Raw genomic sequence first — 24259 nt, 5'->3', positions numbered from 1 at the left:
ATGAGGAAGTGGAAAAAAGCAGCTATGATAAGATAGAAGAGATAGTTGAGGAGGAAAAGGGAGCATGTGTAATCTTAATGGATGGATGGAAAACAGTAGTAGGAGAAAAACAAAATGAAAGAATATTTGTAAAATGTGACTTGGGAAGAAGAATTAATAGAGGAGTATCTTTGATGAATATTTGTAAAAGGAATGCAATGATTGTTGCAAATACATTATTCAACAACACAAAAGAAGAAGATACACGTGGGCATGACCAAAGGACGAAGTGAGATATCAAATAGACTATATATTGATACTGGAAAGATTCCGAAATTGCTTAAAAAATGCAGCAAAGGCTCAACTAGAAGCAGATACTAACTCAGATCATTTTCTACAGATAGGTGTAGTAGATATTCATTTGAAGAAGATAATAGGAAGACAGGTGACGAAATTGTACATGGAAAAACTGAAGAAAACAGAGGAAAGAAGTAATTTGAAGTAAATTTTCAAGAGATCCGCTACATTAGAATCCACACCTGAAAATAATGAGTATTGAACTCATCTAAAAAGCTATATACTAGGCTGTATGGAAATTTTTTTTTCGGAACTTCAAATTCAAAAAAGTTGCATATTGACCATATTATGTATTGCCCAAAATGTTTAAACAGATCCAATAACTTTTCACCATGGAGCAACTCTTTCAAATATTTTAAAACACTACAAAAATGTAAGTTTTCAGGAATTGTACCATATAACTCTCTGCAATTTGTTATTATATTGCAGTTCGATTGTGTGCAGTTTGATATTTTGCGGTTGTTTAATTCTTTCCATAAAAATGGTTGTCTTTGACAAGGGTAGGGTTTATGTGAAGCACGATAGAATGGCACTGTGCTGAATAATGTTGGTTGGGGTCACTTATAGTATGGTTCACTTGAAAGACAGTCATAGATTAGAGAAATGTTCTGTTCTCAGTGTTATGATTTTAATTAAAATATAAAATGAGGAAGCAGGATGTTACAACGAGAAGGAAAACAATTGAAGCAGTATTTGGTTCAGCAGAGGACTTGAGTTTGAGAATTCTGTCAACATATCGAGAGATGATGAGATATTATTTTCATACATGTCTAAATTTGAAAGCAGAAGGAAGTAAAGAGCCGGTGAAAAGTAAAATTTATAATGCTTTTGCGAAGAAAGTGAAAGATGCATAGTTAAAGGCACATTGTGACAGTCTGGATGTGTCAGATTCATCAAATTACCATAGATCCTGTGACTAAAATTTTGCAATATTAAAAAACTCTTATCAACTGTATTAGAAGAAGTTAAGGAAAATTCTAACAAATAGTTTGGTGTTTCTACATGTAAGTGTATTTTCACATACATTATGTAATATTGTGGTAAAAGTGCCAGAAAAAGATAGAGCCTTTTTGATTGGCCAAAGTACAGTAAGGAAAATAACTAATGATAATAAAGATGTTGCCACAGGTAAACAAATTGAAATAAAAGAAAACAGAAAAATCAAGAAAAGGAAACACGAGTGAAATGATGAAAAACTTTTTATACTGAACAACAATGTAATTTTATTATCTCAACAATAACTCTTCACTGTCTACAATTTAATTTCACTCCGTCAACAATGGGATTTGCTCTCTGCACAGCAACACAGCGTTCGTTATTGCACTCCACAAACGACAATGACAATTTACTTGGACTATTACGAACAACAATGAACTGTTAATCTTAACTAATATTCACAAAGCACTATTTACAACACAGAACTGTCAGTTCTCAGTTCACAGCTCGTTTGTCTTGGCTAGTTCTTCTAGCACAGTCACTCGCGTTCACAGAATCTCGAACCCCAGACCTTCAGAGACGATCCGCTGAACTTCGAACTCAGGTCCCCCAACTGCGGTCCACTGCACTCGAACTCCGGGCTTCAGGCTCCACAGTTACGGACACAACTCAAGTCGCGCTCTGGTCTCGAAGCTGGCTTCACTACTACACAAGACTAACTCGCTTAATGCCCAAATCTGCCTGTAACAACATTGGCTTACTGACGGGCTGACTGAATGACTGACTGTCGTTCACTTGCGTCCTCTCCTTTATAACCAAACCATAGTTTCTGGAGAGTTCGCGATCTCGAGATTTCCGCGTGTGTCCATTCTCGAATCATCCGGATATCTCTCCACTCAGCCGCTGTCGCTCTTTCCCCACTCCACTCTACTCCCTAAGCCACAGCACATGCCACAGGAAGCAGATGCGCGCGCAACCTCCGCGCTGGCCGACCTTGCACTTCCTTCTGCTGGTCGTGAGTTCGAATCTCACGTCGCTGTCACAATACATACTGATACTTCAGATACAGCTGCAGCAGAATGTACTTTGAGTGCCTACTAATTAAACATCAGGAACTATCTTGGGAACTGACAGTGATTTGCAGTGGAAATATTAGTTAGAACGAAAAGGAAGCCACCAACACAGTTAAAAAAGAGAAACAAATTAGACTACCTCTTCCAGTGCTTCTTAAAGTGAAAGACAAAGCCAAAGTGCCTGTGTGAAAAGTTGTTGCTATTGTCGGTGCTGTTTTGGAAGATCTGAGTGTATTGTTAGAAAAAGGCCTAATTAAAGTTATAGACAACAACAAAGTACAAAAAGAGGCAATTAAAAAATCTGAAAGAAATGTTACTAGAAACGACCAAGTGTGAAGACGCATCACCAATTGGTATTTATTTCAATGGACAAAAGGATCAAACAATGACTCTAGTAAATATATGACTACTACGTACTTGCATAAGAAGCAGATAATAAATATCTTCATCACATAACTTTAACTCCCCGGTCGAGGTGGGTTCCTCCAAGTGGTGACCGGGGGGTGCAATGGTGGCTCTCGTGCTCTTCTTTTCGGCCATTTTTCGTTCTATCACCAACCACTCCTCTTCGTTCTCTCTTCTTTTTCATCACTATTTCTCTCTGCCGGCCGCCATTGCATGTGGAACGCCCACCACATCATCACAGCCATTTTCTCCTCTCCATCCCCGCTGTTTTGTTCTTGCCACATCCGCCACCATGATGGGATTTGTTAACAATGCCTGATGAGGCTTCATTCTTCTTCCCCTAATTCTTATATCTATTATTAGGTTAAGTTTCTTAGGTTTATAACTCCTGTCTCACCAGTGGGGATCTTTCCTATCTCCGTGGTCGTCCCACAATTTCGAGCGCGACTTCCGACTTGTGTGGCCCGACAGGTCGCCCAGCAACGAAGTAATAGTGGACCCTTCATACTGCCCCTATATGCAAGTCTAGGTGCGGAGCCTGGACCAGTAGTCATGTACACTCACGTAGAGCCCCAATGGGGGCCCGGAGCGACTTAAATGTCCCGGTGACCGACTCTGCTCGCCAGGGCGGATATATCGCTCCGACGTGTTACCGCTGACGTATGGGTGTCGCAGTGTAATCAACCACAAGTCCTCTGAAGCTGCGTGCGATCTCGGATTGCTCCGGCTTTGGGAGGGTAGGTCGGAGTTAGCCGAAGTAGTCTGGCAGTTGTGTTCAGTGTAGAGTGGGGAGCCATGGGCGGTTATTCCCGTGGTAGGGGCATAAAACTGCGACACGCCTCTGGTGTAAGACTTGCCATTAGGTGTGTAATGACCAGTTTGAAGGGTAACTTGCGTGAAGTGGGTTGCTTGGGATTGGGCTGTGGGGGGTCCCCACGGCCGGCACAGACCGCGAAGAATTTTTAGGTGTCTTTTTCTTCCGCCCCCCCCCCCGGTGGCAGGCTGACGCCGACAGCTCTGTAGGGGGGGCCAGTTCAAAATGGCCTCTTTGCGCTCCTCTTCCCCTCCAGAAAAACAGCAACAAAAGAAAATGAAAATAGTAAGAGACAGTACAACTGAAGTTAGTAAGACGAACACTGCAATGGAATTGGATCCTGAGAAGGTAATAATTAAAGTGCCGCCTCCAAAGTTTATTAGTATCACGTTGGATGGGACGGAAAAATACAATGAAAAACATAGTCCATTTTACGTGAGAGGCGCGCTCGACGGACTCGTAGGCAAGGTCAGAAATGCAACTCGACTCCGGAACGGCAGTCTCCTTGTTGAGACTGCATCTGCAAAAAAGAGTGAAACACTGTTGAGAGCGAAGTTGCTGGGATCATACCCAATCAGAATAGAGCGACACCCCTCGCTGAACACCACGCGAGGAGTTGTGCATACGGATTCTCTAGATGGTATGTCCGATGAAGAGATCCAATTAGAGCTGGCGGAACAGTCCGTGTCTAAGGCTTACCATTTACTGCGTAAGCGGGACGGACGGACTGAACCCCTGAGCACAGTCTTTCTGACCTTTGAAACGTCTCTCTTGCCAGAATATATCTTTGTTGGGTACGAGCGTGTCCCTGTGCGTGTGTATGTGCCGAATCCAATGCGGTGCTTTAGGTGCCAACGGTTCGGACATACGCAAAAACGTTGCACAAACAACATCAAATGTGCAAAGTGCGGCAGTGCTGACCATGGGGAATCCCCATGTGCCGGCCCCGAGCACTATGTGAATTGCTCTGGGGACCACGCTTCTAATTCCATAATTGTCCGAAGTATATGGTAGAGAAAGATATCCAAGAGCTTCGAGTCCGAGAAAATATTACGTTTTTCGAGGCGCGTAAGCGTATTTTCGACCAACAAAAAAAGGCGATAGAAAAATCTTATTCCTCAGTATTGCAGAAGGCAACACAGGGAATTGATGCATCCACTCAGACGCCACCTCTCGCAAGTATGCCCGGGAAGCGAATTGAGACCGCGACCCAGACATACGTTGACTCTGCGACACAGACTGCTGAGTCAGACGACTCGTGTGGGCTGGATATCAGGCCTTACGTACCTAGAAAGATCGCTGCCATGACAGCAGAGAAGGATTCTAGGCCTGGTAGAACACCGGAACGTCGCGCTCCTAGTTCGGGTGGCGGAACGAGATCACGCTCTCGATCACGTCCTCGATCAAGATCACGATCAGTAGTGCGACGATCCGCAAGTGAGTCGCCACAGTCCAAGATTAAGCAGTCGCAGACAAAGGCATCAATCCATAGAAAAGAAAAAAATAGAAGATCGCCTGTGAAGCCACCATTATGATTTAGCTCCTCGCGATGACAGATATTGTACAGTGGAATGTGAACGGTGTATGCAGCAGATATACAGAACTACAACAATTGATCTATCATGAGAACCCTGCTATTTTATGTCTTCAGGAGACACACCTCCGACCCGAACATTCCCTGAATATTTCAGGATACAATATTTACCGGTACGATCATCTTGCCGGTATTCGGGCCAATGGAGGTTGTGCCATTCTACTCTGTCAAAGTATATTTTCCTCCATCATCAATATTAACACTCCTCCTCAATGTATAGCAGCTAGAATATCTTTATCTAGCGTCCAGTTCTCTATAGTTTGTGTCTATATGCCCCCTGATATACCTTACACAGTTAATGACGTGGAACACATTCTATCGCAGGTACCTGCTCCATATTTGTTAGTAGGAGATTTTAATGCATCTCACCACTCTTGGGGCTCTAATTCTGATGACGACAGAGGAAATAAAATAGCAGAGGTATGTACCCGCCTTAATCTGATTACCCTAAATTCCGGGGAAGCAACACATCTGTCCTCGGCTTACAGTACTTTCTCCATGATAGACATCTCCATTTGTAGCCCAGTTTTGTCCACGCATTTCGAATGGTCAGTTATTCATGACCATTACCCCATTCGAATGCGTATGTCCGCTTCACGTCCTGCGGAAACTCGCTCTTCAAACTGGGTTATTAAAAAGGCGGACTGGGTCGGATTTTCGGAGTCCAAATCATTCGATGATATTGGATATAAAAGTGTGGACTCCGTCTTAGAGCACTTTTCAAATGTGGTTATTAAATCTGCGGAATTATCTATCCCCAGGTCGTCCTGCAGGCCAAAATGCTTCCCTGTCCCTTGGTGGACGGACGCCTGTAAAGATGCAATCCGAGACCGCAAACGTGCTTTACGCCAATTTGAGCGCCATCTGACCCAAGAAAACTTTGTCCAGTTTAAACGTCTTCGAGCCATAGCTCGTCGCACTGTGTGCGATGCTAAGAAGACGTCCTGGACAAATTACGTCAATTCATTGAAAAAGAACGTCCCAGCTAACATCGTGTGGGACAAAGTCCGTCGGATAATGGGGAAACGTAGTTCTGTAATTCCGGGTCTTCTGAACAACGGCGTAACGACCACCAGTCACATAGAAATTGCAGAGATATTCGCTCACTCATTTGCACAGATAAGCAGCTCAAACAATTATGACCCGGAATTTTTAAAAATTAAGGATACTGCGGAGAAACTAACTCTGAACTTTACATCTAATAACACTGAACAATACAATGCACCATTCACATCTGAGGAGCTGGAGGCGGCACTGGACGCATCCCCTGACACCTCCCCTAGCCCTGATAACATCCATAACCGTATGCTTCGCCATCTTCCGCAGCAGGAAAATCCTTTCTTCTGGCAATGTACAACAAGATCTGGACTGAGGGTGTATTTCCATCTGCTTGGCGTTCCGCCATTGTAATCCCAGTCCAGAAACCAGGAAAGGATCCTTCTTTACCTGGCAGTTATAGGCCAATTTGTCTTACCAGCTGCGTATACAAGGTTATGGATAAGCAAACGCCTGATGTGGGTACTCGAATCGGAAAACCGATTATCTAATATCCAGTGTGGTTTTCGTAAGCACAGATCAGCTGCAGACCATCTTGTTCGGCTAGAGACTGCCATTAGAGATGCTTTCCTCAACAAGGAATATCTTGTGGCAATCTTCTTTGATCTAGAAAAGGCTTACGATACCACATGGCGGTATGGCATTCTACAAACTCTGCATGACTGGGGACTTCGTGGTAGTCTACCAACATTTATTGCGAAGTTCATGGCAGAGCGGTATTTCCGAGTTCGAGTAGGCACCACACTTTCTAACGAACATCTCCAAGAAAATGGCGTTCCGCAGGGGTCTGTATTAAGTGTTCTTCTTTTCTGCATTGCGATCAATGGAATTGCCCACTGTGTGGGTGACCGAGTATCTTCTCTGTTGTACGTTGATGACTTCAGTCTATTTTACAGCTCCCGATATCTTCCATCCATCGGTCGACAGTTGCAACTGGTCATCAACGTACTATCAGAATGGGCTGTTCGCAATGGCTTTAAATTCTCCACTCATAAGACGCAGTGTGTCCACTTTTACAACCAACGTGGACTACATCCACATCCTGAACTGCGTCTTAATGGAGTGGAGTTGCAACATACAGACACTGCGAAGTTTTTGGGCCTTATCTTTGATTATAAATTAACGTGGGAGGCGCATATACGTGATTTGAGAAGGCGTTGCGAGAAATCCTTAAACATTTTACGCCTTTTGTCAGGGATTCGCTGGGGTGCAGACCGTACAGTGCTTTTACGTCTTTACCGAGCTCTTATATGATCAAAGCTGGATTATGGCTGTTTTATTTATGGCTCAGCAAATAAATCTAAATTACGTCTTTTAGATACTATCCATCACCATGGGATACGACTCGCTACAGGGGCCTTCCGAACTAGTCGGATAGCGAGTCTTTATTGTGAAGCAGGAGAACCATCACTGTATTGGCGACGTAATGTGTTGTTGTGCTCATATGCTGTTAAGCTCCGCTCGCAGCCTGAGCACAATTCTTGCGACTCTTTTCATCATTCGTCTCTTTACGGCCGATACATTGAAAATCCACGGAGACTTCGTCCAGCAGGTGTGCGGTTTCATGAACTGCTCTCTGAGCTGGATATACATCTACCATCAGTTCGCACACTGGAGTATACCACCACTCCACCGTGGATTATGCGACGTCCCATGTTTGATATAAGTCTGAGCCGCTGTTTTAAGAATTTTACACCAGCTTTTGTTTATAGACTTCGTTTTAGTGAACTTTTATTCCGATATCCAAATTATTCATTAGTTTTTACTGACGGATCCCGGATAAATGATTGTGTTGGTTGTTCCTTCGTTACAAATGGAGAGAGATTTAAATACAGACTAAGCCAATATACTAGTGTTTCTACTGCTGAACTCTATGTTTTTTACAGAGTTTTATTGTTTTTAATTAGGCAACCTCGGGGCAAATTCCTTATCTGTTCCAACTCTTTTAAGTGCCATCCAGTCCTTGCAGTCTTTTAATTGTGTTGATCCACTTGTCTTAAGAACTCAGCAGCTGTTCCATACTCTCCTTTGCTCAGATTATGAGATTGGAGTAGTGTGGATTCCTGGCCATGTAGGGATTCCAGGAAATGAGGCTGTGGATGCTGCAGCCAGGGCTGGCGCACTGAATGGCTCTCTGGTATATTGACGTGAGAGGTGGCAGGACATTCGAAACTACTTGAAATATAAAATATGGTGGCAATGGGAAGGAGAATGTTCTGCACAAGAGGGAAACAAATTACGAAATACTGTTCGAGTTTGGGATTCGTCTACAAGAGCGTTGCGACACGAGGTTTTACTCACCTGGTTGAGGATTGGCCAATGTCATCTGACACACGGCCATCTCCTACGTGGCTAACCTCAGCCGGAGTGCGATATGTGCCATGTTCCACTTACTGTGGAACACTTTTTATTGCATTGCAGGAAATATGGCCATGCACGGAGGCAATATGGATTTCGGCCGACTTTACGTGATGCTCTTGGAAATGATTTTAATTGTACAAATGCAGTTCTGAGATTTTTATAAAATACAGGTTTGGATAAGGTGATTTAGTTTTTTATTGATCCGTTTTACTTATCCTTCGGACCCTTTACATCCGGAGGCTACATTTGTTGTTTTATATTTGATTTTACATTGTTGACATTTCGGACTTTATACATCCGAATATTTTATAAAATTTTATGGTTTTAAAATATGATTCACAAGTTATCTCTGGTGGCCTTAGTTTTATTGTTTTATTTGTTCGTTTTGAATACCACCTAGTGTGGTAGAATTGCTCACTTTTATGATTGTGTAGAAATCACCTTATGTATACTGCATTTGTGTGCCTCGTTTTGTCGTGACAACGCTTTTTAGTTCTTTTAGCACTCTGATTATTATATTATTTATGTCTTTGTTATATTAAGAATTTTAGATAAGGGCGCAAATAGCCATAGTAGCTGACGTGCCCTTCTTAAACCCTACTACTACCACATAACTTTAACTCCACCAAACTCAGTAAAAAATATCGCTTTGTCATGTATCAGTAACCTGGATGTGATGAAACAATCACAAATGTTGGCGATGCTAAAGGTAATGTGATTCGAAAGACTGAAAATCATGTTGGGCTTTAACTTCACTGGTTTATCTTCATTTCATTGAATTGCCTCTGAGACATCTGCGATAGCATGTTGACAGAAATACTACAGATCCATCAACTTTCATGGGACTTATTGGAAAACTTCCAGAAAATTGTGAAAACCAAGTTCTAGTGACTGCTAAGTTAAGATGGAAGATATTTATTAGAAATAAGTTAGTATGTTGTGAGTGAACAATATGAAAAAGCTTGGAATACCATGAAAATAATTTACACATTCAAAATGGCTTATAACCATGTGCAGAATTTTTTGTAGACCTCCAGTGAAAATCCTTCAGAAGCACTCAAAATTGTGGTGGAGTTTGTAGTTAAAAGTTTCCATACCACATGGGTTTGCTATAAAAACAAAACCATTGGATAAGGATAGAACGAGGCATCTACTTTTAGCAGTTCACATTAGGCATTACTTGCAATCTGAATACTTGCCTGTAATAGGTAAAGTAAATATAAGAAACTCAATTTTCGTTCATCCGGAGAACTTGTTGGCCGTGACAACAGACAAGAAATAAGACAAACTGTAACAAGAATTGTACAGTAGTGGCAAAGAAAAACGGACCGACTGAATAATCAGAGTCCCCGAAATCAGCCACTGCGCATGCCACGCCCACATTCACAAGATAACGAGTAATCTATTGAAATTGTTATAGTTTCGACTGCTGACGTAGCCCATTTCGAAATCCATTAGAAAATAAGCTGGTAAAATTCATGTTCTGGGAATAATAAGTTAATTAAGTAGCAAAATATTGCTGCAATCGAAAAGTATTGGGAATAAACTTGAATAAGGAACAAAAAAAAGTTTCCTTCCCAGGCAGGATTCGAACCACGAAAGTCTTAGTTACCAGTCTTTTGTGAACAAGGCTCTGAAATCAGCTACAAGGGTTGGTCCGGTTTTATTGCCACTACTGTACAAGCCAGAGCTTAACTTGCATACAGTGGAAAGGAAAATAATATTAAAATTTTTGGAATGCTGGAACTAAAGTTATCAGCTGAAGAGTACACTGAAGTGATTAATTTGGAAGAATGCCCTGTTACAAAACCCCCTACTCTAAAGTGATTAATTGGGAATAGTATCCTGTTACAAAACCCTCTGCTCTAAGTCATGAATGACTGACTTTACAATAATGCTTTCCAACAATAACATTCTTGAAATTGCCATCCCAGAATTATCTTGTCATTTCCAAGCAGTCAGGAGACTTGTGAAAATTGTCACTGATGCTTTTGCTATGGTGTGTGGCGAAAAGGTAAGACAACTATATTCTGTCAAAACTTGATGTCTGTGAAACTTTCTGAATGTCGTATGAGAAAAAAGAAAGCAAGTCTTTTGCAATGACAAAGAAATATCAGTTGAATTGAAAAATTAGTAGTGAGTGAGATGGATGGAACTTGAAAGCAACTACCTGCACATTAGAGATGGATAAAACTAACTTCTGCTCTCGCTCACTGTGTTTGCTGCATTTGTCTTTCGAGTCTCGCTCGTCATTCTTGAAATAGCATTTGGTGGACGTGGAAAGATTTCGTAACTTTGAATAACATACATCATTGAAATAAATAACATTATAAATGTTTAAATGAGACAAAAGGACAAAACAGAACAGTATCTTAGTTATCAAAGTGTTCTGGTTCTATTATATGATATGATCTATGGTTATATAAATTGAAAAAGAAACAATTCTCAAATAAATTTGCATTTCTAAGAAACATAAAACATGACATTAATATCTTTTTACTTGAGATTGCACACTTGAGCTTAAACATGTGAAAAGAAAACTCCTAGCCTTTTAATAAGGGCCTAGTAATTAAATAAAGACTGGGGAATGGATTATTATACACTGAGAGGTAGAGATGTTTCAAATACTTACTCACTTACTTACTTACTTACTTACTTACTTACTTACTTACTTACTTACTTACTTACTTGCTTTTAAAGAACCCGGAGGTTCATTGCCGCCCTCACATAAGCCCGCCATTGGTCCCTATCCTGAGCAAGATTAATCCAGTCTCTATCATCATATCCCACCTCCCTCAAATCCATTTTAATATTATCTTCCCATCTACGTCTCGGCCTCCCCAAAGGTCTTTTCCCCTCTGGCCTCCCAACTAACACTATATGCATTTCTGGATTCGCCCATACGTGCTACATGCCCTGCCCATCTCAAACGTCTGGATTTAATGTTCCTAATTATGTCACTTGAAGGATATAATGCGTGCAGCTCTGCGTTGTGTAACTTTCTCCATTCTCCTGTAACTTCATCCCTTTTAGCCCCAAATATTTTCCTAAGAACCTTATTCTCAACAATCTCTGTTCCTCTCTCAAAGTGAGAGACCAAGTTTCACAGCCATACAGAACAATCGGTAATATAACTGTTTTATAAATTCTAACTTTCAGATTTTTTGACAGCAGATTAGATGACAAAAGCTTCTCAACTGAATAATAACAGGCATTTTCCATATTTATTCTGCGTTTAATTTCCTCCCTAGTGTCATTTATATTTGTTACTGTTGCTCCAAGTTATTTGAATTTTTCCACCTCTTCAAAGGATAAATCTCCAACTTTTATAGTTCCATTTCGTACAATATTCTGATCACGAGACTAATCATATACTTAGTCTTTTCGGGATTTACTTCCAAACCTATCTTTTTACTTGCTTCAAGTAGAATTTCCGCATTTTCCCTAATCGTTTGAGGATTTTCTCCTAATATATTCACGTCATCCGCATAGACAAGAAGCTGATGTAACCCGTTCAACTCCAAACCCTCTCTGTTATCCTGAATTTTCCTAATAGCATATTCTAGAGCGAAGTTAAAAAGTAAAGGTGATAGTGCATCTCCCTGCTTTAGCCAGCAGTGAATTGGAAAAGCATCAGATAGAAACTGGCCTATATGGGCTCTGCTCTAAGTTTCGCTAAGACACATTTTAATTAATCGAACTAGTTTCTTGGGAATACCAAATTCAATAAGAATATTGTATAAAACTTCTCCCTTAACAGAGTTATACGCCTTTTTGAAATCTATGAATAACTGATTTACTGTACCCTTATACTCCCATTTTTTCTCCAATATCTGTCGAATACAAAAAATCTGATTAATAGTCGATCTATTACGCCTGAAACCATACTGATGATCACCAATAATTTCATCTACATATGGAGTTAATCTTGTCAAAAGGATATTCGACAAAATTTTGTACGACGTCAACAAAAGTGATATTCCTCGAAAGTTACTACAGTTATTCTTGTCCCCCTTCTTAAAAATAGGTACGATTATGGACTCCTTCCATTGTTCTGGTACAATTTCCTTTTCCCAAATTGCAAGTACAAGTTTATAAATTTCGCTAGATAATATGCTTCCACCCTCTTGTATTAATTCTGCTGGAATTTGATCAATACCTGGAGACTTGTGCTTTTTCAGATTTTCTATCAAAATTTCGACTTCAGAAAGTGTGGGTTCCGGTATAAATGGCTCAGCAGTTTGTATTTGAATTTCGTCCCGATCATTTCTACTTGGCCTATGTATATTTAGTAGTTGCCCAAAATAGTTTTTCCATCTGTTAAGGATTGAATGAGAGTCTGCAAGTAAGTCACCATTCTCATCCTTGATCACGTTTACCCTTGGCTGATATCCGTTCTTAAATTCCTTTATACCCTTATATAAATCTCGAATGTTTTTATTCTTACTATTTGTTTCTACCTCATTCAGTTTTTCCTTCAAGTAATCTCTCTTTTTATTCCTAAGTGTACGACTTGCTTCCCGTCTTTCATTGAAATAATTATCTCTATTTTCCTCAATTGGATCCTGTAAGAATTTCAATTTCGCCTGTTTCCTTCTATCTACTGCAATGGAACAATCTTCATCAAACCATGGTTTCTTTTTCTTAGTTTCATGATAACCTATGCTCTGCTCATCTGCAATTTTGATATTATCTCGGATATTGCCCCACACGCTATTAATATCTAACTCTTTCTCACCTTCGTCGGAAGTTGCTAAAGCAGCAAACCTATTTGAAATTTCAACCTGATAACGTTGCTTAGTTTTCTCGTCCTTTAATTTCAAAATATTGAATCTACTAATATTAGCTTGTTGCTCTACTTGCTTGGCTACTGATAGTCTTTCTCTTAATTCTCCAATTACCAAATAATGGTCAGAATTACAGTCTGCCCCCCTGAAGGTTCGAATGTCTACTATACTAGTATGTCTTCGTTTATCTATCAAGATGTGATCTGTTTGGTTGTGTGTCATTCCGTCTGGAGAAGTCCAAGTATATTTATGTATATCCTTATGGGGGAATGTTGTACTCTTGACAATTAATTTTTTTGATGTGGCAAAGTTGACTAACCTAACTCCATTGTCATTACTACTTACGTGTAGGCTCTCTTTTCCAATTGTTGGTTTAAAAATATCCTCTGACCTACTTTAGCGTTGAAATCCCCCAATAAAACTTTCATGTGATATCTAGGTAACTGATCAAAAGTGTGTTCCAGTTCCTCATATATGGTCGTCTTTCTCTTCTGTAGGGGCGTGAGCATTTATAACTACGATATCGCACCATCTACCCTTAAGTACTAAATACGATAACCTGTCACTGATAAATTCTACCTTTTTTACTGCTGATTTTATTCTTTTATGTACAAAGAATCCTGTTCCTAATTGGTGATTAATGTTTCCTTCCCCATAATACAACAAGTAATCGCCTATTTGTGATATGCCATTCCCATTTAACCTAACCTCTTGTACTCCCACGAAGTCTATTCTATATCTAGCTAGTTCTTTTGCTACTAATGTTACCCCTCCTATTCTATAAAGACTAGTTACGTTCCATGCACCAAATCTCAAAACCTTATTCCTTTTCTGTGGTCGTGCCGGAGAATCAGTCCCATTCTGAGGCTTATTGTTAGGTTTCGTAACAAGCTGCTTTTTACGGTGAAGGGTTGTTAGCCCTTCGCCCAACCCCCAAGCTGGAGGACCACCCCTTATCGGCTGTCCACGATTGCTTATTCAATATATTCGCAGCTACCCTCCATATCTGGAGGTCGTCTCCTCTATCCGCAACCTGAGGACGCGCCATGCCGTTGTGATAGGGACCCACAATACATGGGATGTTTCAAATAGGCTACTTAATTGTCTATACATATATAACAGTTGCCAAAGTAGATAGTCACGTATAAGCAACTGCTGACTTCGCGACTTGATCACAATATCGAGTCTCGGAAGACACTCAGCCAGTCTTTACGTCAAGGACGCGACGTAATACAACACTGGCGTGCGGGTTTTCGGCTTTGTGGGTGCTGTTAGTCTCGTTTTCTCGATCGTTGTTCATCTCTACTGCACATGGTGATTCTGAGTTGTTATAGTCTCTAACACTGATCTCTTTCTTCCTACAATAAATATAGTATTTTTCTTAGAATTAAAAATCAATATCTTCATAACAATTCTATATATATTGTTGTGCGACCGTCACTTAGGGTTATTGGGTTATTTTACGACGCTGTATCAACATCTAGGTTATTTAGCGTCTGAATGAAATGAAGGTGATAATGCCGGTGAAATGAGTCCGAGATCCAGCACCGAAAGTTACCCAGCATTTGCTCGTATTGGGTTAAGGGAAAACCCCGGAAAAAACCTCAACCAGGTAACTTTCCCCGACCGGGATTCGAACCCGGGCCACCTGGTTTCGCGGCCAGACGCGCTGACCGTTACTCCACAGGTGTGGACCCGTCACTTAGGTCGCACTGTTTGCTAGCCGGATGGCTACTGCATTTGACTTCTGCTCTTTCTCATCAGGATTTCTGTACACAACAATGGAAAACTATTTTGCTGGAAGAGCTGGAGCTCTCAGGATACTATAGGAAAACTACATGATTACTAAACTTAGTCTGCAATTATTGCAATATTGTAAACTCTACTTGGTTTATTATATATTTACAAATGTACAAAGCTACTTACAAGGTATTTCATTGGATGACGCTAACGCCATGCCGCTACCGTCTTTCACTTCCAAGCCTCTCGATTCACCCTTTGTCAGTCTCAACTAACTGCGGCATCTCCTCACCAACACTTTTTATGTTTCGTTATCCGTTTCCCGCCCAGGGTACCGACCACGCCATCCACCAGGTGAGATGGGCTTAAAAGCACTTTTGATTTCACGTACTTACAAATGTCGTCTTAATCAAACATCTCTTACATTTAATTTGATTCAGTGCATTATAGTGATAAGTCGCTATAATGACACTACGCGCAAGAAAAGAGTTCGAACAATGCGTGATATAATTTTAACCAATTAAAATGCATGCTTTGTTCTACTGGACCAATGCGATTAGTCCAGCAATGATCTGTGGCGTAACAATACTTTCATTGTAGGCAGTGATTTACCACATGCCCAACAAGACTCTAACGCTGGCTAAGCATCTTAAGACCGTGTATTCCGCTGACACTGTTCCTGTTTAAAATTTAATACTCCACAGGAAATCATGCTACAGGGCGTTCTTTAGCCTTGGGGCATAACAATGCCCCCTTCTTTTCAAAAAGACGATGCCTCAAGGGCACGTGCATTTTCATTGAACTTGTTGTAAGGCCTAGTGATCGTGGGTTAGATTCTGTAACACATTCACGCACACAAGCAACAGAGAAAGTTTACAGAGTGTTATCTCATGCCAGGGACTCTCTCTCTGCTCAGGCAGGCTTACAGGGTATTTACTCCTCGGCATTGGCCTTCAAATGCACATCATTTATACCATGAATCTGGTGATCACTAAATTACAAGGCAAAGTGGAATCACTAATAATGTCCTCTCTAAAAAAAAACTTAGTTTATGCATTCTAATTGGTTTTGAATTTTCCATGTTAAATATTGAAACAATCTATAATTTCGTGTTGGTTTGGTTCGTTTCGGTTTGTTGCATGGTGTCAGCTATAACAGTTATCAGTCCTTGGTACAACAGTAGATTTTGGGTACTATACTTTCCTGTTTCACAGTAAAATTTCACAATATTGGGTATTATTAAGTTACAATATTTCTCTCTCTCTCTCTCACTCACTCACTTTTGGTTCTGTCGGGGCCCCGATATACACTCTTTTCCTCACACATACCGCATACACACACAGACACACATGTTTCACTGTAATTTACTCCATTCTTAAGCTAAATGTTTGTCTTAAAGGCATTCAAGTCTTAACTCTGTGTTCTGTTGGTTGCCTTTTCGTACATACAGCACTTCCTATGTTGTTCTGCTGACACATGAAGTTGAATTCCATGCCTGTGCGCTGATAGTGTTCCAGCTGGCACGTGACGTCACCTGTCCGTTGCGGCTCTCATTGCATATGTTGCGGTTTATGCTACGCCGCCATAGGATGTCTTGCATTCTCGAAGCCTAGAGCACATTCAGTACATAAGTTCGAGTAGCACAATGATTAAATTAAGATGGTTGTTTACGCACTCACGAAAGAGTTTCAGTTATGACATCTCTAACTTCAATTTTGACATCAACTATGCTTTCCTTTTAAATCATCGCTTGAGATACGTTTAAATTTGAATATTTACATATATGTGTTAGGCAGAGTAACCTTCAAAACTACACTATTTGCTATTATATTTCTGTGTCAAATTAACCCTAAGCTTAAGAACATATCTTATCTCATTGTTCAAAATGTTTCAAAATCTATATACATGTTACATAGCAGTTAACTCGAGCAACAGAATTATTTATGATACAGTTATTTCAAGTTACAAAAGTAGAAATAAATTTTACAAGTGCCATTTTCAGCTGTGGCATCTTCAGGCGAGCTTTATGCTCTACTTAATATTATACAATATACTTAGAGTTTTTCCTGGGATGAACGATATCACATCGAAGGTCGCTCAGATCCGATGACACAGGCTTCCTCAGTTTTCTCTGGCTAGACAGTGCAGCTGAGTAGCTGAAAACATCGTTACATGTGGGGAACAGAGTGTGTAAGTCTCGTCCCCATATTTTGTTAGATCACTTTCTTACGACAACTATTAGACGATCTGCAATCAAATATGTTAGTAAAATATTTCTCCTAATATTCGTCTCTTATGTACTCGTATTTCTTCTCCCGTACAATTTATGATTTTCACAGGGACTAACTGACTCTCACTTGGCTCGATTTCATTAAGGGTTCTAGCAACATATAGACCATTTATTCCGAAACTCGCCGGCTCGAGAATAATCGGAATTTTGTCTTCAAACATCTTCATATTTCTCTCATTGGAACCTACCCCTACCCTGGTGGTATTTCCATTGACTCGTCCTTAGAGCACTACTTCGCTTCTTGGCGGTATAATAGCTTCCTTGCTATTTCGAACAATCACGCCTCGGGATTTAGATTTAGGATGTGGGTCTGTCCTAAGAAATTTTGACTTTTCCCTCTCACTGTGTCCTACTTGATGCAATGGACTCAAATTCTGCGTCTGCTGTGCTCGAGTCATTGACATAATTTGGCGGCCGTCCCAACGTCAATTACGCCTACCTTTTCTTGACATGTAGATTCGTTTGTCAAATTTATAACCCAGCCTTCCTTCGTCTTCAACCTTCGGCTTCTTACATCGAGGATACAACTATGTTTCTGTAGAAAATCTAGACCTAGCAATCCACCTACTTCCGGGCCTGCATTTATTGGACACACTATAAAACTATGCGGGATCATTACCGCATTTGTAAATTCTAATTCAAGATCTTGGGTTCCCTTTACCTCAAGACTCTTTCCGGTAATACTTATCGCCCTTTTATCGGTATCATTAATCGGATTCCTTGCTAACCCTGGTCGGACGATTGATATGGTTGCCCCTGTATCTACTAACCACTTAATTACCTTCCCATTTACCCTTGCTATGGCCAGGAGTCCTGCCACGCGTGTACCGGTAATGGTGGGAGTGCAAGCGGATGGTTTATTTATTGCCTTGACGTTACGGAGTTTGGAGCCAAGGCATCCCCGTTTTCCTGGTTTGTTCTATCATATCTATTACGAAAACACTCTCTTGCTATATGATCCCTTTCTCTGCAAGAGTAACACACTATATTATCCCTGCGAAATCCATATGCAGCACCTCAGTTATGGTGTATTCTCTCAGCGTTTCTGCGCTGCTGGTGACGTGGGGTGGAAAGTGACTTTTCCTCACGGAAATCTTCAGTCATGTGCCCGTTGCGGTGACATTTGTGACAGAATTTATGTTCTGTTACTACGAATACATCGCGATGACTTGTTTCCTGTCTTGCTTTGTTCGTCGTGTTGACGGCTAACTCTACAGCGTCTTTCATATTCTTTGGCCTTCCTAACCGAACATATTTGCTTATTTCACCTCTTAAACCTGCTACATATGCGGCTAACAATCGACGTTCCGCCTCTTCTGTGAGGATCCGTCGTTCTAACGGGTCCCTTGTCTCTTTCAAAGTTTTTAAGCTGAGAGCTTTAACCCTATCCACAAATGCTTCCAGACTTTCCTTTTCCTTTTGTGTAGCTGTTTGTAGCTCTACATAATAGAAATTATCAGGCATTTTTACCCTAAATCTCTCCTCAAACGCGGCTCTAATGTTTGCGAAGTTGGTGCCATCTTGAGTAAGATCCGGTCTACTTTGCAAAAATTCGAATGTGGGTCCTGCTATTTTAAGTCTGAGTATATTGTTGAAAAATTCATAAACCGGTAAGCTGCCTGGTAAGCCTGTCCATTCTTTCAATGCGGTAGCTGGAGATAGATCTTTAGTTCTCCACTGTGTTCGCAAAGCCTCTACTTCGGTTTGTAATCTAACAACAGCGTGTTCGAGATTGTGAGCCATTTTGTTTTACTAGAGGGAATCAGTCACTAGCTGCCACACGCAAATTATTACGTAGCACCATTTTACACACTATGCATTATGGCACACACCTCTTATAAAATAACTTAACTACTGAACACATTATTATCAGCCTGAAATAAATAGACATTATTATTCAGTAGTTTCCCTTGTATCCTGATAGACAGCTGCATATTAAATAGAACGCGTCTATAAGCAGTTCGCGTCGTATCCCGCTTCTGAACACCATTTTTGTTGTGCGACCGTCACTTAGGTCGCACTGTTTGCTAGCCGGATGGCTACTGTGTTCGACTTCTGCTCTTTCTCATCAGGATTTCTGACACCACCATTGTACACAACAATGGAAAACTATTTTGCTGGAAGAGCTGGAGCTCTCAGGATACTATAGGAAAACTACATGATTAATAAACTTAGTCCGAAATGATTGAAATATTGTAAACTCTACTTGGTTTATTATATATTTACAAATGTACAAAGCTACTTACAAGGTATTTCATTGGATGATGCTAACACCATGCTGCTACCGTCTTTCACTTCCAAGTCTCTCAATTCACGCTTCGTCAGTCTCAACTAACTGCAGCATCTCCTCACCAACACTTTTTATGTTTCGTTATCCGTTTCCCGCCCAGGGTACTGACCACGCCATCCACCAGGTGAGATGGGCTTAAAAGCACTTTTGATTTCACGTACTTACAAATGTCGTCTTAATCAAACATCTCTTACATTTAATTTGATTCAGTGCATTATAGTGATAAGTCGCTATAATGACACTACGCGCAAGAAAAGAGTTCGAACAATGCGTGATATAATTTTAACCAATTAAAATGCATGCTTTGTTCTACTGGACCAATGTGATTAGTCCAGCAATTATCTGTGGTGTAAGAATACTTTCATTGTAGGCAGTGATTTACCACACGCCTGATAAGACTCTATAATGCTGGCTAAGCATCTTAAGATCGTGTGTTCCGCTGACACTGTTCCTGTTTAAAATTTAATACTCCGCAGAAAACCATGCTACAGGGCGTTCTTTAGCCCTGGGGCATAATAATATATATATATACACACACACACACACACATTGTTAGTAATGTGTGTGTAAAATTTCAAGCTAGTAACCTGAAAACTGTAGAATTTAGGAATTTCACCTACTGGTACCCAAAATATGGCAAACATTGCCAGAGTTGCAGACTAGATCAAACGAAAAGCTACTTTTTAATATTTGTCATAAAAACATAAATTAAGTTAACTTCATGATCCTTGCTCCTCAGTCAATTTTTTTAAGATTATAATGCAACTTTTTAGGGATGGCACACTTCGAAATTGACAAAAAAATATTTGAGGTCCACTTTCGATACAGCTTACTTGTATACAGATAACAGCAGAAGAGACAATAGGATACAGAGAGCATACGATTATTACGAAATCTTGGGTCACAGGGAAAATGTTGGCGATAATGGAGGAAAGAAGAAAATGGAAAAACATCAATAGAGAAGTAGGTAGAAGAAACTATAGGAAAGTAAGGAGAGAAACTATTAATGCAAAGGAAGAGTGGATGAAACGGAAATGTAAAGAAATAGAGGATCGAGAAAGAAAAGGAAGATAAGGATTTAATATATCTCGAAGCAAAATATGTGGACTTCACAAATAAGAATAGTAAAATCATGTGATTGATAGAAGACGAAATCGACATTGAAGTAATAGACAAACAAGGAATACTGGACAGATGGTCGAAATATGTAGAAGAATTGTGAGTCCGGGAATCATCCAGATGGCTTAGCTATAAAAGACGAAGTAGCTGTGTCAAAATACAAAAAAAAAATAATTTTCTATTCTAAGAGAAAAAGTTGAGCTAGCAATTACGGAAATGAAGAATGGGAAAGCAACAGGAGTTGATGGAATCCCCATTGTATTAGTGGAAGGCTTGGGTGAAGACAAGAACGAAATCCTGTTATTATGCAGTGAAATATGTGAGAAAGGAGAATAGCTTGAAGATTTCATAAAGTGTGTGTTGCTGCCAATATCAAAGAAAAATAATATCAAGAAATGTAACAAGTTGAGGACTATCAGCCTGATATCGCACTTGGTGAAAATTCTTCTGCGAATACTGATTCGACGTTTATATTCTAAGGTGAAGGAGAGCAATTTGGTTTCAGGAAGGGAAAAAGTACGAGACATGTAATTCCACTGCTGTAAACAATTGGCAAAAGATGCCTAGAGAAAAATAAAGAAGTGTAAGCAGCATTGGTGGACTTGGAAAATACTTTTGGCAGGGTGGATTGGAATAAACTTCCGGGAATCCTGAAGAAAATTGGTGTGGATTAGAGGAGAGGTTATTCAGTGATCCGTATTTGAAATAGATTAAAGTCAGGATAGGCGAAAAAATGTCAGAGAGAAGTCTAATAGGCAGAGGAGTACGACAAAAATGCCCCTTATCACCAAACTGTTCAACATCTACTTTAAAGATTTAGTGAAGAACTGTTTTTAGAATATGGGTGGGGTGATTAGAAGAGGAAGAAGAATAAAGTGCATAATATTTTATGATATGGCATTAGCAAAAGAGATAATGTTAAAGGATATGATATTGGAGTTGAATAACAGAATGACAGCTGTGAGCAGTATGAGATGAAGGTAAATGCAAATAAGACGAAAACCATGGTTGTCGAAAGAAAAATTAAGAAGGTAAATGTGTAAATTTGAAAGAAGGCAGTAGAACAGGTGGACAGTTTCAAATACGTGGGTTGTGCTCTAAGTACAGGGTGGAGCAAAATGTATGGTACATTTACATAATACAATGCTGCATAGCATTACATAGCAATGCGGCTTTGGAATTGTTTGTTTATGCCAGGAGGTCAGTCATTTCCTTTGTGGTGAGTCAGTGGTCCATAAAAATACGCATTCAGGTTGTGGAAGCTTTTATTCATTTAAATAGTGTAATCGCAGTTTAGCATTTCTTTTGCCAAGAATATCATCATCGTGTTCCTGACAGATGGACAATCGTGCGATGGGTCCAATCTTGGAGGCAACATGGGAAAGTGGAAAACAAGAAATCGTCAGGTAGGTCAAGAACCATCCAAATGCCTGAGAATGTCAATCGTGTTCGAGCAGAAATGCAGTGAAGTCCACAATGCTTGTCTTGTCGACATTCGCGGACGATGCAAATCAGCCAGCGATCACTTCACCAGATATTAAAAGCAGATTTGAAATTTCGTCCTTATAAGCTGCAAGTTGCTCATGAGTTATGTCCAATTGACCAGAAGATGAGAATAGCATTCTGTGCGCAACTTCAAGAAATTATTGCTGAGAACAACAATATTCTGCCTAATTTCCTTATGTTGAAGCACATTTCCATTTAATCGGATTTGTCAACAAGCAAAACTTCCAGTATTGGTCAGACACCAACCCTCAGTTGCTTCATGAAATTCCACTGCATAACCCTGAAGTTACAGTGTGGTGTGGTATAGCCAGATTTGGAATTATTGGCTCATACTTCTTCGAGGATCCCGAGGGCAGAACCATTACTGTTAACTCAGAACGATATCTTCAAATGCTCAACACCTTCCTGGTAACTGAACTAAGAAGGATAGGACATCTTGACACATGGTTCCAGCAAGATGGGTCTACTGCCACACAGCCAATATCAGCATGAACAGATTGGCGACAGCTGTTTCCAGGCCAACTCATTTCTCGCTTTGGTGACATTTACTGTCTCTCCAGATCCTCGGACTTATCAGTTCCAGATTTATTTCTTTGGGGCTATCTCAAGGAGAAAGTCTATTCCACTCACAAGGAGAGAATTGCAGGATTATAGGCTTCCATCTATGATGAAATTACAGCCATTCCTCACGACATGCTGGCATGTGTGATGGATAGTGTCCTGAGTCAACTACACACTTGTGAAGTGAATGAAGGAGGAAATTTACCAGATGTAATTTAAAAAAAATAAGCACCTATTGACATTAAAGTACAGGGCAAAATGTGTACATTGTTTGCAAATAAGCTGCATTTCTTGTGTAATTAATTGTTCTTTTTGTACCATACATTTTACTCACTTTGTAGTAATATAAGCTGCAGCCAGGAAGTCGAAAGGAAGAAAGCAATGCAAAGGTAGCTTTTAATAGGAAAAGGAGCAGACCTGCGGATCTTTGCAAAAATAACTAAGAAAGAGACAAGTGAAGTGCTTTGTGTGGAATGTGGTGTGTAGGACAGAAACGTGGACATTATGACTAAGTGAAGAGAAACTACTAGAAGCATTTGAAATGTGGATATGGAGAAGAATGGAGTTTGTGAAATGGACAGACAGAAGAAAAACTCAAGCTGTGCTAGAAAGACTGAGTGAAGAAAGTATAATACTGAAACTGATGAGGAAGAGAAAAAGAAATTGGCTGGGTCATTGGCTAAAAATAAACTGGTTATTGAAGGATGCACTGAAAGGAATCGTGATCAGGAGAACAATTCAGGGCGGAAGAAAATATCAGATGATAGACAACATTAAGTGTGCACTGCTGTGGAGTAACAGCATGTCTGACCATGAAACGTGCAGGCCCGGATTCAAATCATTGTTGGGACAAGTTACCTGGTTGAGGTTTTTTGTGGAATTTTCTCTCAAACCATTAAGAACAAATGCTGGGTAACATTTAGCGCTGGACCCTGGACTCATTTTGCTGACATCATCTCCATCTCATTCAGATGCTACATAACCATAGCAGTTGATAAAGCATAGTAAAATATCCAATTTAAAAAACTACATTAAGATATGTGGATTGTATGTGGCGACTAAGAGGAAGGCGGAAAAAGGAAAGATTGGAGAATGCTGAGTTTGCAGTGAAAGACCTTCCCTTAGGCAGGAAAACTATGAATGAAATAAATTATCTGATAGCAAGAAAAAAACGTGGACATACAGGATGAATACAAAAACGAACAGGAAAAGCATCTGTTGCTATACTTCGATTGACTACCAAAGCAAAACTGCTACAAAGAGGAGTATCTTCAAGCCTGTCAGATGCACCACATGCAATGGTGAAGTTCCATCATAAATATAGCACAACTTAAGCTGATGATGATAAATGATGATGAACTTTGTTCCAGTAATGAATGTAAGATACTTTG

General features: G+C 40.1%; 1 protein-coding gene across 10 annotated transcripts in view; it reads left to right on the top strand.

Annotated features, from left to right (window-relative positions):
• Positions 1-24259, top strand: part of LOC138707964 (thioredoxin reductase 1, cytoplasmic-like) — a 479245-nt gene that overhangs the window by 376661 nt on the left and 78325 nt on the right. The window lies entirely within an intron of this gene.

This window comes from Periplaneta americana, chromosome 10 (assembly GCF_040183065.1).
Source record: "Periplaneta americana isolate PAMFEO1 chromosome 10, P.americana_PAMFEO1_priV1, whole genome shotgun sequence".
Lineage (NCBI taxonomy): Eukaryota > Metazoa > Arthropoda > Insecta > Blattodea > Blattidae > Periplaneta > Periplaneta americana.
Note: the sequence above shows the minus strand (reverse complement) of the source record. Positions and strands in the feature narration are given on the sequence as shown.